Raw genomic sequence first — 19,401 nt, 5'->3', positions numbered from 1 at the left:
AATTAATTACTTATTGAATAAATCAAATGGAAGCAACAAATAACAATTGACAACTCAATTATATTCTAACCAGTTTTAAGCAGTCATCAATTTTTCAATTATTCTTGGATCACTGAATAGGTACAATAATAATAAACAATGAATAACCAAATAATGAATACAATAAAATGAATAATTTATCACCACCAGTTAGATGGCTTTCTGCATATATAATTGACTATTTCCGAGTCCCAAATGGTTCCTGTTTTGTCTTTCAGAATACGGAAGTTAATTAAATTCTTATTTTTGAACTCAACATTTTATGTATCAATGTTCAATGAATCATTTATCCGTGACCTACATGTAAGACTCGATTACCTGCTTTATATCTAGCTTTATCATTAATACTGCATGTTTATAATGTAGTTATTCAATGTTTGTCTTTATTGGAATAGTATTTAGACCTTATCTCTTCAGTTTATTGTAAGACTAAGTTTCAAATGTCCTATTAACCCAGGAAATGCACAAGTTGTGTAATTTAACTGTTTATTTACTTTCTTATCGGTTCCTCTAAATTTATCAATGAATTCTTGCGGGCACCCCTGCACTCCGATGATTCATCGAGTCATTGGCTTTAAATGTCATTATTGATTTTCACTTTAGTAATAGCGAGCTAATGACTCATTGCGAAATCAGTAAACAAAGGTTTGCATTGTATTGGAAGAGGTATCTAATAGTGATTCATTGGAGTCATATCATTGCAGTAAAACGGTAGCTAACAGGTCTGTGTTATCATCACTATCGTCAAGTGGAGTCATTACAGTTTTATCGCTGATCATAGGTTGTGGGATGTTATTTTTACTAGTTGTTTTCAGTGTGCCCGTGCAATCCGCACTGGGCGCGGACGACATGTTACGATCGCTTTTATAGCCTCGGTCGAGCGTACATCGTCGTATATTTACATTATGATAATGCCCCGACATTTGCACTCATCGTGTTCCTGTACGTCCAGATAAACTAAGTACTAATTCTAATTATAAAACGAATTTCCCTGACAACTTTTGACTTGTTCTTTAATATTCCACAAAATATATCTGAAATATCGATAGGGAAATGCTTGTAAATGAAATCATTTAAATTTATACGGAATGCGATGTGAAATTGTAGATTTAAATTCATATCACCATGAGCGTGAGAGATGTATGAAATCCGGTGCACTTGCGCAAAACCAGTGGAAAAGTACAGTGGGCATTGCAGTGAATCAGGGGCGTTGGTCGTATTGCGAGGTGCTATAAGATTCGTAATAGCTTGTTTGGAGTGGTTTAGTATGACGCTAGGTGACGTCAGGTTTCACGCTGAGCCGGCGTGATCGGCTGACGCGCCCACCGCGTGTTATTCACACATCCGTTCACTTCTTTGTAAAGTAGGTATGTAATTTGTTTGGAGAGTTTCTTGCGGTTTACGAGTACATCTATAACCGCTTATGAGACTGCAGACTGGTTGTGAACGCGCACGATATCTGGGGAATTTGGCACATTTCTTTGGATTTTACGTTCGCGTTTTCGGTAGTTCCGTCTATTGCAGATTCAATATGGGCGTCATAGCTAGTTTTAATATTATTGTTATTCATTTTATTATTATCTTTTAGTTGCTTAGCATGTTCTATTTTAAAACTTTTGTCATGATAAATTCTTTTATAGTTTGAATTTTGAACTAATTTTTGATTAATTTAGATCGATGATCAGAATGTATTGATTCTTCAAGGTGGGTGTCGTTGTGTTTAGAATTTAGCATTTAGTTCGGTTTGAATGTAAGCTTTGCTTTGGGTTTAGAAGTGATCGTCTACAATCAACGTCAATATGATTATGTACGTTTAGCATCCCACGAAAATTTATATGAGTTATTTTTTATAAATAGTTTTAAGTTTGTCATTTTAGCCGTTTATTTATCTAGTTCACAGTGTATATCGATAAAGTTATCTAGCACCAAACATAAAGTAAATTGTTATCATTACACTAAGATTACACTATTTTAGTATTCTAGAATTATTTACTATAGCAAAGTAAGTCTTTTTCGTCGCATAAATTTATTTGTTGTTAATTAATTTTACTAAAGATAAGATTTTATATACTAGTGGACGATATTAAAATTAAGCAGAAGGTTCTAAAGATTTACTACTACCTACATAAGTAAAAAATTAATACTTAGTCTTGATTTACGATTAGATTTAAATAGCCCATTTCTAATGCGAATCCTAAAAAAATCTTGTTCCTAAACCACTTTATGCATTCAGATTATGAATATTTGTACCTATAGTCCGCACAAAACTTCTCACGCGCCATTTTAACTTTATGAGTCAACTGTCATTTCAAAAGCCCGGACCTTTAAAATAAGGTCTAAATTCGTACTTTTGACATGGCATTTGGCATATCAAGTTAAAATGGCGCGTGAGAAGTCATTTTCTCCGCATTATAATATTCAGAATACTTAACACAAATGATATAATTTGTGACTAATGTTTTTAATCCTATTTATGGTTATCTTATGGTGTGGCAGAGAAATCTGACTCAGTCGTGTCACATGTGGCAGTGTGTCACCAGTCACCATACCTACTGAATTTAGGGTTACGTGGCAAAATGTTGCGGTTTAATTATATTAATTGTAATTGCTTGTAATATAACTTTGGGGTTTAAACAAAAAGAGGTGATTAATTAGTCAAGGAGTATATTGTTACCAACAAAAATTTTGCCCGGAAATCCAGGGTATTTTTTCGAAGGAAAATGGGCTTCTTTATTGCTTTAAATCTCAATTTACAGTTCTCTCAATATGAATATCCGGTTCGAACGACCATGTCATTCCGTACTTTGAAGGTAAAAATTCTAACAATATTGATCCTTCGAGATGATAAGTATGTCCACGAGATGCAAGCTATCAAGCCTTTCGTCATAAAATCGGTAGGGCAGTGAAAAGGTAAAGTAACAAACAGAATTACTTTTGCATTTATATTATTAGTTAGTAGATATGAATAAGTAGATAGGTATTGCGATAATATCAAAGGTGTTAAAAACTTCGGGTTAAGCTGGTATTTCCCGGCTATTAATTTAATCAGAATCAGGACAAAGGCTGCTTATAAAGGCACAAAAGCTCACAAAGGAACGGCCCGAAAACTCTTATAATATCTAGGTAGGTGGTACCTGTTGGCTTAATGTGCGCAGAATATCTCGAATTTATTGCAGAAAATTCCATACATCTCCATAGTACTGTAGTTATTAATAACCAGTAATAACTGACATAGTAGATTCTAATATTACGGAAATTCGCTTTTAATAAGCAGTTCAGAAAAGATCACATAATATTGAAAAGGGAAGATACTTTGGATCTCAAAACTTTCGTCCTGTTAATTGTTAATTATGACAATCGAAATACACTATTTTTTCATATTTTATTGAAAATTATAGAAGATTATCTCTTCTTCTAAACATCACAAAAAATATTAACCTAAAAATTAACCTGTTAACGTTAATTAATGTTGTTATAATACCGATAGATGTTGGCGTCCCAAAGCGCTAGAATGGTGACCTCGCATCGGATAGCGCAGTGTTGGAAGACCCCCCATTATTCAAAGTCAAAGTCAAAATCATTTATTCAAAGTAGGTACTATTGTACTCCTTTTGATGGTGGAAATTGTTAAATTTGTACGACATAGTGGTGATAATTAATTACGTAACTTAAAACTAAAGCTACGAGGGTTCCAAACGCGCCCAAGTCTGAGAAGAGCTAGGTGGACAGATATCAAAAGAATCGCAAGGAGCTGCTGGATTCAGGCAATGCGAAGAGACCTAAACTAAACATTAGTGCCATACAATTACGGATACAAAAATGAATCGCCAATCGGCACATAACATTGAAGTCACTCGATCGTTTATATTTAACCCAATGACTGACTGAGTCATCACGGCCAGACAGCTCAGTCCCTTTGTTGCAAATCTCTTGTTCAAATGACCATGCTCACTGAGCATGATAAACTGTATGTCACAGCAGAAATAAATTTACAGATACCTGCCAGACCCTGATGACTCTATCATATGACATTGAAACCTAAACTGCGATACGCGAAATGCAAAATTCAACATAATGGGCATAATGGCCGATTGACATTATTCCAGTCGCTGGATAAAATAAGTTTTTTCCAACGCTGGACTGCAGCGCAAGCACAACTATGCATTGTTTAGGGAGTCGAGCTAACAGGGCACTTTCTCTAATCTCTTGCCAATTATACAGTGTGCCTAGTGGGAGATTTTTAACCTATTCGATCGCGTAAATTTTGTATGGAATTGAAACAGCGCCATCTTCTTGTCACTAGATGGCGCTGTTTCAATTCCATACAAAACGCAGTTAACTTTTACGCGATCGAATAGGTTAAAAATCTCCCACTAGGCACACAGAAGTTAAATAGAAATGATCGTAATTTGACGGTAAGTATTCCCTAAAAATTTAAGGGTGCTTTTATATTGCTCACTACAAAACACCTTAAAGATGAGGGGAAATTCTTATGAACATCCGATTTCGAATCGTATATAGTGATGAGTCCTACCTGCCGGGCGATTCAGGACACTCGATTCGGTAAGTTATCGTTTGATATAATATATTTGGGCGATTCAGAACATTCGATTCGGTAAGTTATCGTTCTATAAGATTTCGATGTATTTTTCAATGATCGAACATCTTATCGAACGATAACTTACCGAATCGAGTGTTCTGAATCGCCCGGCTGGACTGAACCTGATAGTCTACCATCATTGTTGCAGTTTGATTTATCATCTTCCTTCTCATTCATCCATCTTTCTGCGCATTACGCCTCCCATTTATTTTTGAATTATAAGCCAACTCTTTCTCGCCTACAACATTGTATATAATATGATGCTCTTTATCCCAAATTTATATTCCAAATCATCATACCTTTCTTTTTTTTCTTAAAACTAATCTAAGCAGTAGGTACATATTACATTTACTGATGTCCACACCCCACTGCCTCGTAAGTCATGAAGCACTGCTGCATCCAGTACATCAATATTCCGTATTTCCTTAAGTTTCTAGATAGATAGTTGCCTGCACGTAAAAATTGGAACGAGTAAATATACTTTCTGGATTGCACATCAGATGTCGACTTGAACACTCTAGAATTTAGATTCTAGAGTATTCGAGTTGGATTGGTGACTCCATGAAAGGTACCTGATTTAAAATAATTTGCCCCTTTGGTTAGTTGTAAATAAAATTATAAGACTGTTCACATTATTCCAGCGCCTGCGCTGGTTTGTATCACTGAATTGCAATGCTGCTGGGACTATGTGAACTGGATATAACATTGGAAGAAAATTAAAAAGCCTGACAAAAATATCAAAACACGTGAGTCTTGATAACAGGAAATTAAAAAAAAATAACATGACCTAAGTTCACAACCGGTCCAATTAAAACGGCGCAAAAACTTATCTTTCACGTGCAATGCGAGATCACAAAAAATATGCGGGTAGATTGACGTTTTTTATTTTCAGGATTCCGCAGTAAAACAAGAAACCCTTATATTACCGCCTACTCTGTATGGCTGTGTGTCACAAGCATTTTGTTCAAAAACTATTAGATAAAGCTGTAAAGTTGAAAAGCACTGTAGTTACCACTACTTCGGCAAAAAAAATTTAGGTATACGTGGTATCCTGTAGGTGGTCGTTGACGTCGTATCAACGATACAAGTCCAGAGCACAAAAGACTCCTGCAAGAATAGGACACGTTCTTGCGCCGCTTGCATCCAGATGCTCGCAGCTACTCACTAGAGATCGTCCGTCCGCCTAGTGGAGTATCTTTCGACGCTGTGTTTTTCCAGTACGGAGTTACCATTGTAGCACCTTGGACATCCAACCTCTATCAGTGCTTCGAGCTATTGTGCCCCGCCCATTGCAGCATGACTTATCGAGACTTATCGACTATATCGGTTACTCTGGTTCTCCTACGGATCTCCTCATTTTTTCTTAATTCCAGCACTTTTTGAAGAGCTTGAACCTTCTAATTAGGCTTATAATGAACGACCTTGCTTCGAAGCCGTAAAATCATCAATGCTAAAACACGCACCTCCTGTAGATAGGTACTCGTAGGTAGAATAAAAATAAGTCTCAAAAAATTTTTGGACGTACCCCCTCGAATGGGTTTTCGGGACCTTGTATTTTAAAATCACTTTTTTTTTGAAGAAAAAAATATCTTTAAAACAAAGCTCGATGCTGAAGTCTTTCCGTGAGTCCTGACAAAAAGTTTGGAATGGAAGTGACGGAATAGTGATAGAATGGAAATTGAGATCAGCGAGAGTTTACAACTGACGGAGTGTAAACGACCAACATAACAGAGACAATTATTTTGTATGCACTCTATGAAGTCAACAATGACTTTGTTACAATTTTTGATGTCGGTGTGGTTTATTCCTGTAAGGATATTTTTATTACTGAACAACTGATTGTGCAAGTACAGCTTGCACTTGACCGGGGTTTTTTTTTGATTACATTGAAGTTGAAATATAATGGTATTTGTGGATGCGGGTTTAAATTCACTCCCTTCAAGGAATTACCTACGTCATTACAATCCAGACTTTACGTTACTAGTAATGTTCATCTCATTTCCAGCCAAATTATTAATTCAGGCATGGCGGCCAATATTCCTATATAGCCTATGTAGTATAGTAAGTATATGAAGTAAAAAAGTAGTTGGCTACATCAAATCGTCTTTTGTACATTTTTATACCGACAACCTTTGCCGAAAACTCTACCGTTTTTATACTATTGTAAACAAAAGAACCTATCTAGCTGACGCAAGAGAAGTATCACAAAATGTTATAAAAAGTGGTATCGTGTCGGTTTTTTTTCCGAGATATCCAGTTTGTGTTGCTTATCTGTACTAGATACCTCCCACATCAATGCCTACCACCGATTAATTAAACAATGTTTTTGTAAAATATTGCGAAATATAAAACAGATACACGTGACATTGGCAGTTGGCACCAACGAATTTGTTCTACGAAAAAAAGAGGAAAAAACGTTCCAATATTATCCTGTGTGGTAACTTGTCTTTATGATCGTTCTTTAACGTGTTATAATACGGTACCTACGAGAACTACATGTTTTCTTTAGCGTTCAAGTAGCGTTGAAGTTGAGGATTTTTAGTACTTTTAATCAGTTTTGCTAATCATTGTACCTTGATAGTCATAGACTTTTTTTCGCTATAGGGTTTTCAACCTCTCCCATAAATCCTGAATCGCGCTAACCATGTTTTCTCTAGTACAGAGCAGTATACAAGCTCCGAGATACAACCATCGGGACTAATCATGGATACTTGGATATAACAACTCTCCAGAGGAAGATGTGGTAAAGAGATTGTTATGATTTTGCACACATCACCTGCTCCTGAACACGTTTTGTATTTTTACACCTTCGGATGCTTGAGGCTATGTAAATAAATTGTACAATAACCTTGCTTCTACGCAAATAATGCTCTATTAATAGGTCATTTATATTAATTACCCGTAGTGCACAATTAAGTTATTATGATTATGGTTCTTACTCGTTCGTTTATTTGTAACTCCGATCCCGTAAATTGGATTGTCCTAATAAAAGGGGCCATTGCCTATGCTGTGTGTTCCACATAATTATAAGGTATATTCCGTGATATTTTCTAGTTCTTGTTATAATACAGACTATCAGGAACTTGTTCAATAAATCAGACTTTTGACTCATTAGCTTTTCGTTGAAGCTGTTTAAGAAACTTGATGTTATCTTGGGTTTTACTAATTCTCTGGAAACTATTCTGGCTAACTAATAGTCATCAGACCAATCTCACCACATATTTGTTACATTCTATGAGTCCCAGATACAATGGCGCAGTAAAGTACTAGCGTAGCAACAGCAAAGATAAAGACTTCAACAGAATCAAAATACAAGCAAGTATTCAAGCATTTTAAATTTGGAACGCGAGACGCATTGAAATCAGCAGGGCGTGGTCCTACGTTACTTCATGACCACATCACCTTGACCGCCGTTAACCTATATGAGCTCCCCTGCTTCATTATAATTTCTATGAAGCAAGAAGGGGGACAAAGATAATGTTAATCTGGTCGTTGAATTTAACGTTGTGCGTTCTATTTTTAAACTGTGCGGCAGCCACGCGAAGCGCGCGTGGCTTTGTTTTGCTGAGACGCCATATTGAAAACAGAGTAGCTACGTACTAGAAGTTTTCACACACATACGGCGTGACTGTTTAAATTTAAATCTAGTACATGTTTTCTCTGTATTGTTTCCTTATCTATATTCTGTCACTAGGTATAAATAATACGATAAATATTGTTGCGAGTACATACATACCTACGGTTATCTTTGGTGTAAATACCATAGACCTATGATTTTTCGCTTCGCTCAAAGACTGACAAAGTGAGGGAGCGAGAGTAGTTAGATAAGACCCACTGCCGCGAGCGAAAGCGAGATAGCGAAACAAGATGCCGATAAGTCATTATTTACGTGAGTGTCGGTCCTTATGAGTTCGGCCTGTTCCAAGTCGAGGTGATTTTTTGCATTTACTAAATAATTTTACGATTAAAACGTAAAATCTATGTTCTGCCACCATGGTGTCTTGTTCAGTGAGCGAATGTGACGTTACAAGACGTTATAATCCGCGTAAATACACGTTTCACAGGTAATTACTGATTATTTATACTTATTGTTTATAATCATTATTTCATCATTTGTTGTTTGAAAATTAGGCAAAATAGCTATTGGAAGCTTAGATAATAGGTTTCCCTTAAGACTTATCATCAAATTACATTGCTAAATGAAGAATTTTTGGATATTTTGTGTAAAATTTAAAAACGTTTGTTTACGATAGGGATTGACAAAGTAATGACGTCACAAGTATCGATAGTCGATAATCGTGTCTACCGGTAGGTTTGATGTGATAGGTTTCATGTGATGTATGTAAAATACAATATAAAACACTACTTTCCAATAAAAGAAAAGAACGAAATAAATATTTATACTAATTTTTATTTTATTTAGCGTGACTTAGATTTCATATACAGGGTTAAGGGTAACCCCGTACATTACTTACTGTATTTAAGTGCTTATCGGGGAGGTCATTAGCTATGAATTGAGCGCCATATATACTATTTATTTTTATTAACTTGTCACTTAGACATTATATCACAGTGTTATTGTAATTAATCAAATTAAATTTACTTGCACCCTTTAAAAAAATAAAGGCGTGAAGAGGTAAGTAATAAAAACACAAACACACAGAAACATCCATACTTACGCATTTATATTCTTGACAACGTTATATACCTATACATATAGATTTATCAATCGTTTATTTCGTAGTAGCTGCACCAAGTCATTTCATTAATAAATAATAATCTGTTACCTAGCTTTAGCTTTGTTACTATTTGTGTATTTGAAATGTATTTGACTTTTTTAAAATTATAAGATGCTTTTTACTTCACTTCGTTAAACTAACTCATTAGTGTCCTATGATTTCGCCAGTAAGACTATCGATAATACAAATGCTAAAGTCAGGACAACTCTATTTCACGCACACATTTACGTTTCATTTTTTGTAACACCGGTAATCTGTCATTGTTGATCTAGTACATACTAAATTTATGGTAAATACTTACGTTAATTAGAGTAACTCTACGTTAATTAAACTCTCCCTGTGCGATAAGAAGAAAATAAATATAGCTATTTGAACAACTTTGTTATTCCATCTTATCGTTTTAGCGATTTTTCTAAAATTGACTTTATTTACCTTACCTACTCTTTTTGATGAAATTATTTGATTGTTTATTTTGTCTAGTGGTGAGGACTACCTACAGTATAATCGATTCTTTTAATTGTATCTATTTAAATCTAGACGTAATAAGTACCCAAATAATTTTATAACAGAAAGAAATCGGAAATCTGTATTTAACTATTAGTGTTTTGTCTTAAATTTTGTGGCATCTTTTTAATACATAATTTGATTTCGTGAAGAATCCCAAATATGTTTAATCAGTTATTTTATTGGAAAAAGCGAAAAGCTTTCCGAAGAGGTGTTGAGCCGACGACGATCCGCCGCCGACTGAAGTCTAACGTAGTAAGAAGCTCCCACGATGACTACCTAGTGATAATGGCGCCCAATCACGCTTGACCCACAGATAAATGCTAGTCATATTAGAAGTGGTAAATATATAGGGGTCTTTGTAAAGTGGTCATGATTAGTGCGCTTACGCAAATGCCTCATACTCGAAGATTGGCGAATGTCAACACAAGATAACGTGTCTGTTTGAAACTTGGGTCAGAGCTGTTTGTTTGGTGTTTGTAAAGAGTAAATATTCGTATTTGCAATATTATCTGGAATTAAATAACTTTTTGAAGGCTGATCTAATAAGTTTACAATTATAATTATTCTACCACTATATATTTGGTTCAGCAAGGAGTACATTGCTACTAAAATCACAGTTTTTTTTAAATTCAGATACAAGCTACCCCTTGATTGCAATCTCACCTGGTAGAAAGTGATGATGCAATCTAAGATGGAAGCGGGTTGACCTGGAAGTGGAAGAGGCAGTTTTCATTAAACCCATACCTACTCATTTGGTTTCTACACGGCATCGTACTGGAAACTGGAAAGCTAAATCGCCTGGTGGCACAGCTTTACCGGTACGGTGGTAACTATCCTCGGCCGAAGCCTTCCACCAGAAAATAATCCCACAGTATTGAAACCGCAAATGTTGGCTGACTTTATAATATTTTTGCTACAATTAAAGCAAAGTGAGACAGTGTCTGCGAAAAACCTGCATCAATCATTACTACAATCGCAATCGTTGTGATTGGCTGAATTTATGGTATTCTTGTTGCAACCATACACTGTAGTCAATAGTGAGTGAACATCAACCAATCACACATCACACATCACACTAATATTATAAAGGCGAAAGTTTGTGTGTATGTATATTACCCTTTCACGCAAAAACTACTGAACAGATTTGTCTTAAATTCGGAATGGAGATAGATTATGCCCTAGATTAACACATAGACTACTTTTTATCTCGAAAAATCAAAGAATTACCAAGGGATTTTGATAAACCACCCGCGATGTATGTCGCACAGCACACTATGTTGCTTTGGCGTAGAGGAAACTTTATTCAGTCGACAATTAGGTATTTCAATAAGTACATGTGCACTAGGAAATCTTAATTACAGTAAGATACCGGTCCACGATAACACTAAAATAACGAAATGTTAAAGATAACCTACTATAATTACAATTTATACATAATAGACTTTTTCCGACATTTTGCACGATAAATCAAAAACTATAATGCGTACAAACAAAAATCTGTTTTATAATGTAAAGGTAGAGCCATTTCATAATATTGTGATATTCCATTTGGTAAAGTTATCTTACTTTGAAATTTTAAACCCTCAATTTCCCCGCCTTTTTTAATTAAACTGAAAATAATGATTTTTGATTTTTTTATACAATGTTGGTCACTATAATAATACAACTACTCCAATATCGATAACTTTAATAGTTACTGAAATAATCGACTGTTGCAGACGGACAGACGGACGAAGAAAGTCGCATTTTGAGGGTTCCACTTTTATCAATTTGGTACGGGACTCTAAAAATCTCCCCCGTGTGTACACACTGAAAAAAAAAAATTTTTTTTCTCTCTCGTCTGGCTTTACAAAGATTAGCCAATGTCAAGTTTGTAGTTATTTGTAACAAGTTAGATAAACTATACAAGTATGGACCCCGTCTGTGCCGGCGCTCGCCGACACACGCACGGCACCCCCTTAGAGTGCTTTCCAGTCAGTTTTAACAAAAAAAAAAAACACTCCAAAAAGGTAGAGCACGCCCGCCAGCTAAAAAGTCCAAAAAAAATAATTGACAAGACAATAATATTATATGTACAGCACTGAGCAGTCTTTATATAATCTAGCCAAGTATCTTTAAGTACATTACAAGTATATTATTTTCGTAGCTCCGCTCAACCGGCCCATTAGCTCAGTTGGTTAGAGCGTCGTGCTAATAACGCGAAGGTCGCGGGTTCGATCCCCTCATGGGCCAGATGAATTTTTTAATTTTCTGTCTGTAATTATTTTTGCAGTTCCTGTTATCACATGTTATTCTTACTAGATAAACATCAGGTCATCAGGACATTGATTAAATTATCCAACAGTGATAAACATTAAAGTACACATAAATCATATTAATTTTATAAGTAGTCGCTAAAAACCAGTAGGTAAAAAGATGACGGTAAAAGATAAATAATGAAGATTTTTAAAATTTGATAACGAATTACACGTATTTTTTTTTATCTGAAAATGTAGGTAGTTGATGAAAATACACGTGTAGTAATTAATTTAAAGAACAAAACTAAAACTAAATGATAAAATAGAATTATGAAAAACTATGTAAAGTAATAAAATAATAAAAATAAAAAATATTGTAAAAATAAACAGTTCATATAAATTAATTTTATTTCAGTAAAATAGAATTTTATTTCTAGGGAAAATCTTGTTAAAAGAAAATAAAATTGTTAGACTCAGTTTGTTTCGGTCAGAAGCGATTTTTTGCAAGAATCCTCCTCTAATCTACAGACCATGGAGTGTGACATAGACTAGGTACTTATTATCCCGGAAAATTAAACAGTTCTCCCCGGATTTTTAACTTGCGTATATATAAATGTGGGCTAGTCCTTTCTATAAATACCTACATACTAAGTACCTATAATACGTACAAAATGAGAACTCACGCGCCATTTTAACTTTATGTGTCAACTACCATAGTCCTTAATTTAATATTTACCGTACTTTTGGCATGACAATTGACACAAAGTTAAAATGGCGTGTGAGTTCTCATTTTGTACGGTTTATAAATGCATTTTCTAAAGGCACATTTTGCAACATTCAAATGCAATATCATATCGCATTTACGAGTATAAATACTTAGTAAGTAGTAAATAGGTACCTAGTGCTTGAACCGGTGGCAACCGGTCAGCTATCTAGGGTCAGCCGTCGGAACATAATATGACCCACTCCCACTGAGCAACGCCGTAAGTGGTCACAGATAAGATTAGTTGGTAATAAATATGCCTGTGTGTTTATTTGTTGAAAACAATTTTAATTGCGGCAGAATTTGGACTTTTAGGAAGGTTATTTCGATAGTTATAATGTTATTTATAAGTTCTGTGTTTTCGGAGGATTTTTAGGGTTTCTGGGTTCCGTTCCTCAAAAAGAAAAACGGAACCCTTGTAGGATCACTTTGTTGTCTGCCTGTCTGTCTGTCCGTCCGTCCGTCCGTCGTGTCTGTCAAGAAACCTATAGGGTACTTCCCGTTGACCTAGGATCATGAAATTTGGTAGGTAGGTAGGTCTTATAGCACAAGTACAGGAATAAATCTGAAAAACGGCGAATTTGTGGTTACATCATTTAAAAAATAATAATTAAAACGTGTTTTAATTTTCAAAGTAAGATAACTATACCAAGTGGGGTATCATATGAAAGGGCTTTACCTGTAAATTCTAAAACAGATTTTCATTTATTTTTACGTATAATAGTTAATTGATTTATCGTGCAAAATGTTGGAAAAAATACCCAAGTACGGAACACTCAGTACGCGAGTCTGAATCGCACTTGGCCGGTTTTTATTTCATTCTAAAATACAGTGAAAAGTTTCTGTCTCTAGATCATTTCAAGCTTTTATTTCTTCCCTACTTTATACATATAAAGCAGCCACTATTCATGGAAAACAAGAAATTTCAACTAGGTTCAACTGATTATGAGATGTAGAGATAGCGACTCGACATGAGCAAGCTATATTTACTAAAAGGGCCAACGCCCTTCGCTATATTTAGGTAAAGTACGTGTCTTAAATGCAATTTCACCATATTTCACCGTTTCATTTTCTATTTACAATCTCTCCACTTGTATTCTAGGCGAATTAACCTACTGTACCTAATAAAATCGGTCAAGCGTGAGTCGGACTAGCACACGGGGGGTTCTGTTGCAGCATAATAACCTAGTAACACTTGTTTCACCATTTGTTGTTGTAGCAGCAAATTCACAGAAGGGCTGGTTCATTTTTTGCGCAACGGATCAGCCTGGCTGGCCAGCGCGGAAATGCAGTCAGTATTCTTGGCACCATACCACACGGGCATGATTTGTATTAGATATTAGATAAGGCTAGCTTGTAATATTTTCAATAAAAAAAAAAACAAAAAAAAGATCCACTCTAAATAAAAAAAAAAAATTATACATACTTAGTAACAAGGATCCTAGCAACCCCAGCTCCTTGTTTACTAGTTTAATTTACGCAAGTGTAAATTAAAAAATTTTAACACCCCCGACAAGTGAAGGTTACAGTAACTAGAAAAGAGCTGATAACTTTCAAACGGCTGAACCGATTTTCTTGGATTATAGCTAAGAACACTCTCGATCAAGCCACCTTTCAAACAAAAAAAAACTAAATTAGAATCGCTTCATTAGTTTAGGAGCTACGATGCCACAGACAGATACACAGATACACACGTCAAACTTATAACACCCCTCTTTTTGGGTCGGGGGTTAAAAAATAGTATTTTATTATTAAATTCCCTGTTACCATGTATCTTAACTGTTACCAAAATGCTGTGAAAATAAACAGGCGTTTTCAAGGTGGACGCGATAACAGTATTTACTTACCTATTTATCTTTGATAAAGTATTGCTTAAGCACTTATTGCAGTTGACTTCGTCAAACGTATCTGCTTGTTATCTAAATGCGGGAAATATTACATATTTATTTGAAATAGGACGTTGTCTTTGTTATTTTATTTTATAAATATCCCTTTCTATCAAAAGCTTTACGTTGAAATGATTTTTAGGGTTCCGTACCTCAAAAGGAAAAACAGAACCCTTATAGAATCACTTTGTTGTCGGTCTGTCAAGAAACCTATAGGGTACTTCACGTTGACCTAGAACTATGAAATTTGGTAGGTAGGTAGGTCTTACAGCACAAGTAAAGGAATAAATCTGAAAACCGTGCATTTGTGGTTACATCACAGAAAATAAAATGTGTTTTAATTTTCAAAGTAAGATAACTATACCAAGTGAATAATAGTTTTTGATTTATCGTGCAAAATGTCGGAAAAATACCCGGGTGCCGAGTACAGAACCCTCGGTGCGCGAGTCTGACTCGCAATTGGCCGGTTTTTTACAGTAGATACATAAGCGGGTCTGTTTTCCCGGAGTGGAACGTGTTTAAAACAATATTATGTACCTACATTTACTATCTGAAGTATCTCTTTCAATAAGCTCCTGCAGTGTTTATTACAATGCATTATCCAAGTTAATAAGTAATAACGATTACCGGTAGATGTGAACATCATTTACAACGTTACAGACAGGTGTAGTATCTGATAGCGCGCTATCAGTCCATTACCTATCAGCATCAGCCTTATCACGCGTGATACAATTGACAAAATAATCACCGCGCACGAGCATTGCGCGTGATGGAATATTTTCATCCAATCATCTATACATATAATAAAATTGTAGAAAAGTGGTGTCTGTACAATGGAAATATATAAAAAAAGTAGCAGGGGTTGTTATTATATCGATGCCGAACCCGAAATTGTAATTAATTTTTTTTTTGTCTGTTTGTCTGTTTGTCTGTGTGTTTGTGCACGCTAATATCAGAAACGGCTTATTCGATTTAGATACGGTTTTCACTAATATATTTTAGTAAGCTTCACTTAACATTTAGTGTTTATTTCATGTCAATCGGTTCATAAATAAAAAAGTTATGTCAATTTAAAGAATCACGGCGAACATTTTTAACGTACAGAGTACGTAAGTCACTATTCCACGCGAACGAAGTCGCGGGCACAGCTAGTTATTATAATAATAATACGAGTAAGTTGATTAGATAGGTTGATGTGGGTTGATGTATGTCGAGACATTTTGTTGTATAATAAAGCTTAAAGGGTTTTTTAATAAGTGTAGGAAAATATTTTGAATCCTGTGGTTTTTCGAAAAATCAAATATTTCAAAAACCAAAATCGACGCGGACGTAATCTCGGTCGTCGGCTAGTGAAATATACCTAATACTTAGAAGATCAAACGAACTTCTTGAAGTAAACTTGAAGGGAAATTCGATGGTTATTATATGAGATGGTTATTACATTCATTCGAAGATATAAACAAATGAAAATATCAAAATACGCGAGACATTTCACCGCGATTAATAGACTGATCTTGTGACAGGAGGGCTGGCTCATTCTTTGCGCAAAGAATCAGCCTGGCTGTCCAGCGCAGATTGCAGCTAGAATTCTTGGCACCATTCCACGCGGGCTTGATTTGTACAGTAATTAGATTAAGCTAGATTTAAGTGTTATTGTAACATATTCAATTTAAAAAAATACGCTTTGAATTTTGGGGACGTTTTTATTTTTTTCAAGTCTTAACTAAGTAGTGAGTTACTCAATAAGGCTGACTTTGTTGTGGGCTCTTTTTAGACTTGGGCACGTTTGGAACCCTTGTAGCTTTAGTTTTAAGTTACGTAATTAATTATTATCATCACTAAATCGTACAAATTTAACAATTTCGACCATCAAAAGGAGTACAATTGTACCTACTTTGAATAAATGATTTTGACTTTGACTTTGTAGGTTTTATCGAAATTTTCATAATTTACTTAGCCAAGCGATTTAATTTTATCATTGGTATAAGAGTCGCGACATTGTTGTACTTTTTGAGATTGTAGAGCAAGCTTGAGCTAATCTTATCTTTGAAGGGTAATCTCGTCTCCTGCAGTTTTATCCATTTTTAACCCCCGACCCAAAAAGAGGGGTATTATAAGTTTGACGTGTGTATCTGTGTCTGTGTATCTGTGTATCTGTCTGTGGCATCGTAGCGCCTAAACGAATGAACCGATTTTAATTTAGTTTTTTTTGTTTGAAAGGTGGCTTGATCGAGAGTGTTATTAGCTATAATCTAAGAAAATTGGTTCAGCCGTTTGAAAGTTATCAGCTCTTTTCTTGTTACTGTAACCTTTACTTGTCGGGGGTGTTTTATCATTAAATAAACGATATTCCCTTGGCCAACGTTGTACCTAAGTGAACTGGTTGTACGTAAATACCGTCCTACCTACATGATACAATTTATCTGTATTTGTATTTAGGTAGGTATAATAATTAATTTCCATGATAGTATCACATTATGAGTAATCAGGGTTTTAACTCCTCAGATCCGGATGCTGCTGTTCATCTATAGTAATCTATACATAATATAATAAAATTGTAGAAAAGTGGTGTCTGTACAATGGAAATATATAAAAAAAAGTAGCAGGGGTTGTTATTATATCGATGCCGAACCCGAAATTGTAATTAATTATTTTTTTGTCTGTTTGTCTGTGTGTTTGTGCACGCTAATATCAGAAACTGCTTATTCGATTTAGATACGGTTTTCACTACTATTCTATCTATATTATATCACTATTGTAGTAAGCTTCACTTAACATTTAGTGTTTATTTCATGTCAATCGGTTCATAAATAAAAAAGTTATGTCAATTTAAAGAATCACGCTGCCTGAAAAATCACTATTCCACGCGAACGAAGTCGCGGGCACAGCTAGTATTTATATAAAGTGGTAAAGTTTGTAAGTGTGTTTGTAGGGGGGAGTCTCTGGAACCACTAAACCGATTTTGAAAATTCTTTCACCAGTAGAAAGCTACATTATTCCTGAGTGACATAGGCTAATATTTTATTTTCAAAAAAAATTGAGATTCCTACGAAAATTGTAATACATATAATAATAATAAGCTAGAGCTTGTCTATTTTGAAATGACGCGCCCCACCACTGCAATCTACACATCACTACTACACAAAATTATGTAGTGGGGCGCGTCATTTCAAAATAGACAAGCTCTACCCGTGCGAAGCCGCGTAGGGCCGCGTAGAGCCGCGTAGAGCCGTAGGGCCGGCGGTATGCGGCAATGATAAGGCCTACGTGCCGCGCGCAACGTACGCTTAAATTAACTTAGCTGGATAACTCATCAGAATTGGCCTCTGATAAAATCAGACGTAAACAAAGGCACAAAATATATACCCAATAGGTACAGTTAGCGTGGGTTTATCTGGTTGCTTGTTTTTAATGCGGCGTTATCATCGTGATGCGACGAATCATTGTAAAATTCGGCACTCTTTATTATTTTGTCACGCATCGTCAGCGATTTAAGTAACTTTTTTTGTAATAGGTTTAAAAACCTACTTGTCTGTTTTATTCATAACTATGTTCTGTATTTCCAAAAAAAATCACTTGTGCTACTGAAACGTCATTCTACATCGTTAACAAGGCCGTAGCCAAAAATTGGTTGGGGGGGAGGGGGAGGGGGGTTTAATCCGGGTCTCTCGAATCTTTTCATGAAATAACTCAAAATTTAAAAGTAGAAAACGTGGTGGTCCCAAAAACCAGTAGGTATCAAATTATTTGTCCATCCATTGATACGAGTACCCGTAACTTGTTAGCAAAATTGTCGTTTCTATTTAAAAAGCAATTTTCTCGCCATTCCGATGAAAACCTATTTTCTTTGCTGAACAATTTCCTGTTTTGCCTCAGCACCGCTATTTTCACTCTCTGCAGTCTAATCGTCTAAGTTACAAGAAAAAAGCGATTTAAAAGATTTTAGATTTATTTTTTCTTTTACATATTTATTGATATTATTATATTATCAGTATGTTTTTATTGTTTCGGATACTGTACGCTTGATAAATTGTTTATTTTTGTATGAAGACAAAAATTTTACTAATAATTTTACTAAATTCTCGCTACTTGTATCATAATATCAATAGAAATAAACTAATGAGTTTTTATCGTAAATTCCCACATTGTGTAATATTACACGTGTCTATGAGGAGATACTTAAATAATTCTCTCGCAGACTAAACCCTATAGATGTATCTGTTTGTCTCTTTTTAGTGTGGCTTTTTCGTTTCATCGAGTTTCAAATCACAACAGAAGTTTTCCCTTCAAAAAATAGAATCACTAGCTTCTAACTAAGCTATCTCTTTCAGTTTTCTGGTAGGTATATGTTAACAAAGCTTGTGAACTGGTCTCTACTCTCTCTCCGCTACATTCCATGACTGACGCCTTGACATTGGCAGCGGGTGAGGGCGAGCCCTGGTTCGCAGGCTGCGCGGCATGAATGGCTGACGTCACGGGGCTGCGCGCGCACGCCGCCCAACCTTGAACTTGCATCGATCGCCCGTGCACTTGACAGTGGCTATACCTGCCTGCTATGCTATGCGCTTCGTGGAAAACGACACCCTTTGTTGTCAACTTGTTATGAGTAGCTACCTACCTGTTTGTGGGC

The 19,401-nt window shown here is 35.4% G+C and overlaps 1 long non-coding RNA gene and 1 other non-coding gene across 2 annotated transcripts; one reads left to right on the top strand and one right to left on the bottom strand.

Moving 5' to 3' along the window:
- Positions 1-206: 206 nt before the first annotated feature.
- LOC123866654 lies at positions 207-19,058 on the bottom strand. The gene is made up of 3 exons (XR_006796235.1): positions 18,972-19,058; positions 9,757-9,769; positions 207-217 (listed from the first exon to the last, which is right to left on the bottom strand). It is a non-coding gene; the product is annotated as an uncharacterized LOC123866654 (long non-coding RNA).
- Positions 12,044-12,117, top strand: Trnai-aau. Its single transcript has one exon. It is a non-coding gene; the product is annotated as a tRNA-Ile (tRNA).
- Positions 19,059-19,401: the final 343 nt, after the last annotated feature.

This window comes from Maniola jurtina, chromosome 1, assembly GCF_905333055.1.
Source record: "Maniola jurtina chromosome 1, ilManJurt1.1, whole genome shotgun sequence".
Lineage (NCBI taxonomy): Eukaryota > Metazoa > Arthropoda > Insecta > Lepidoptera > Nymphalidae > Maniola > Maniola jurtina.
Note: the sequence above shows the minus strand (reverse complement) of the source record. Positions and strands in the feature narration are given on the sequence as shown.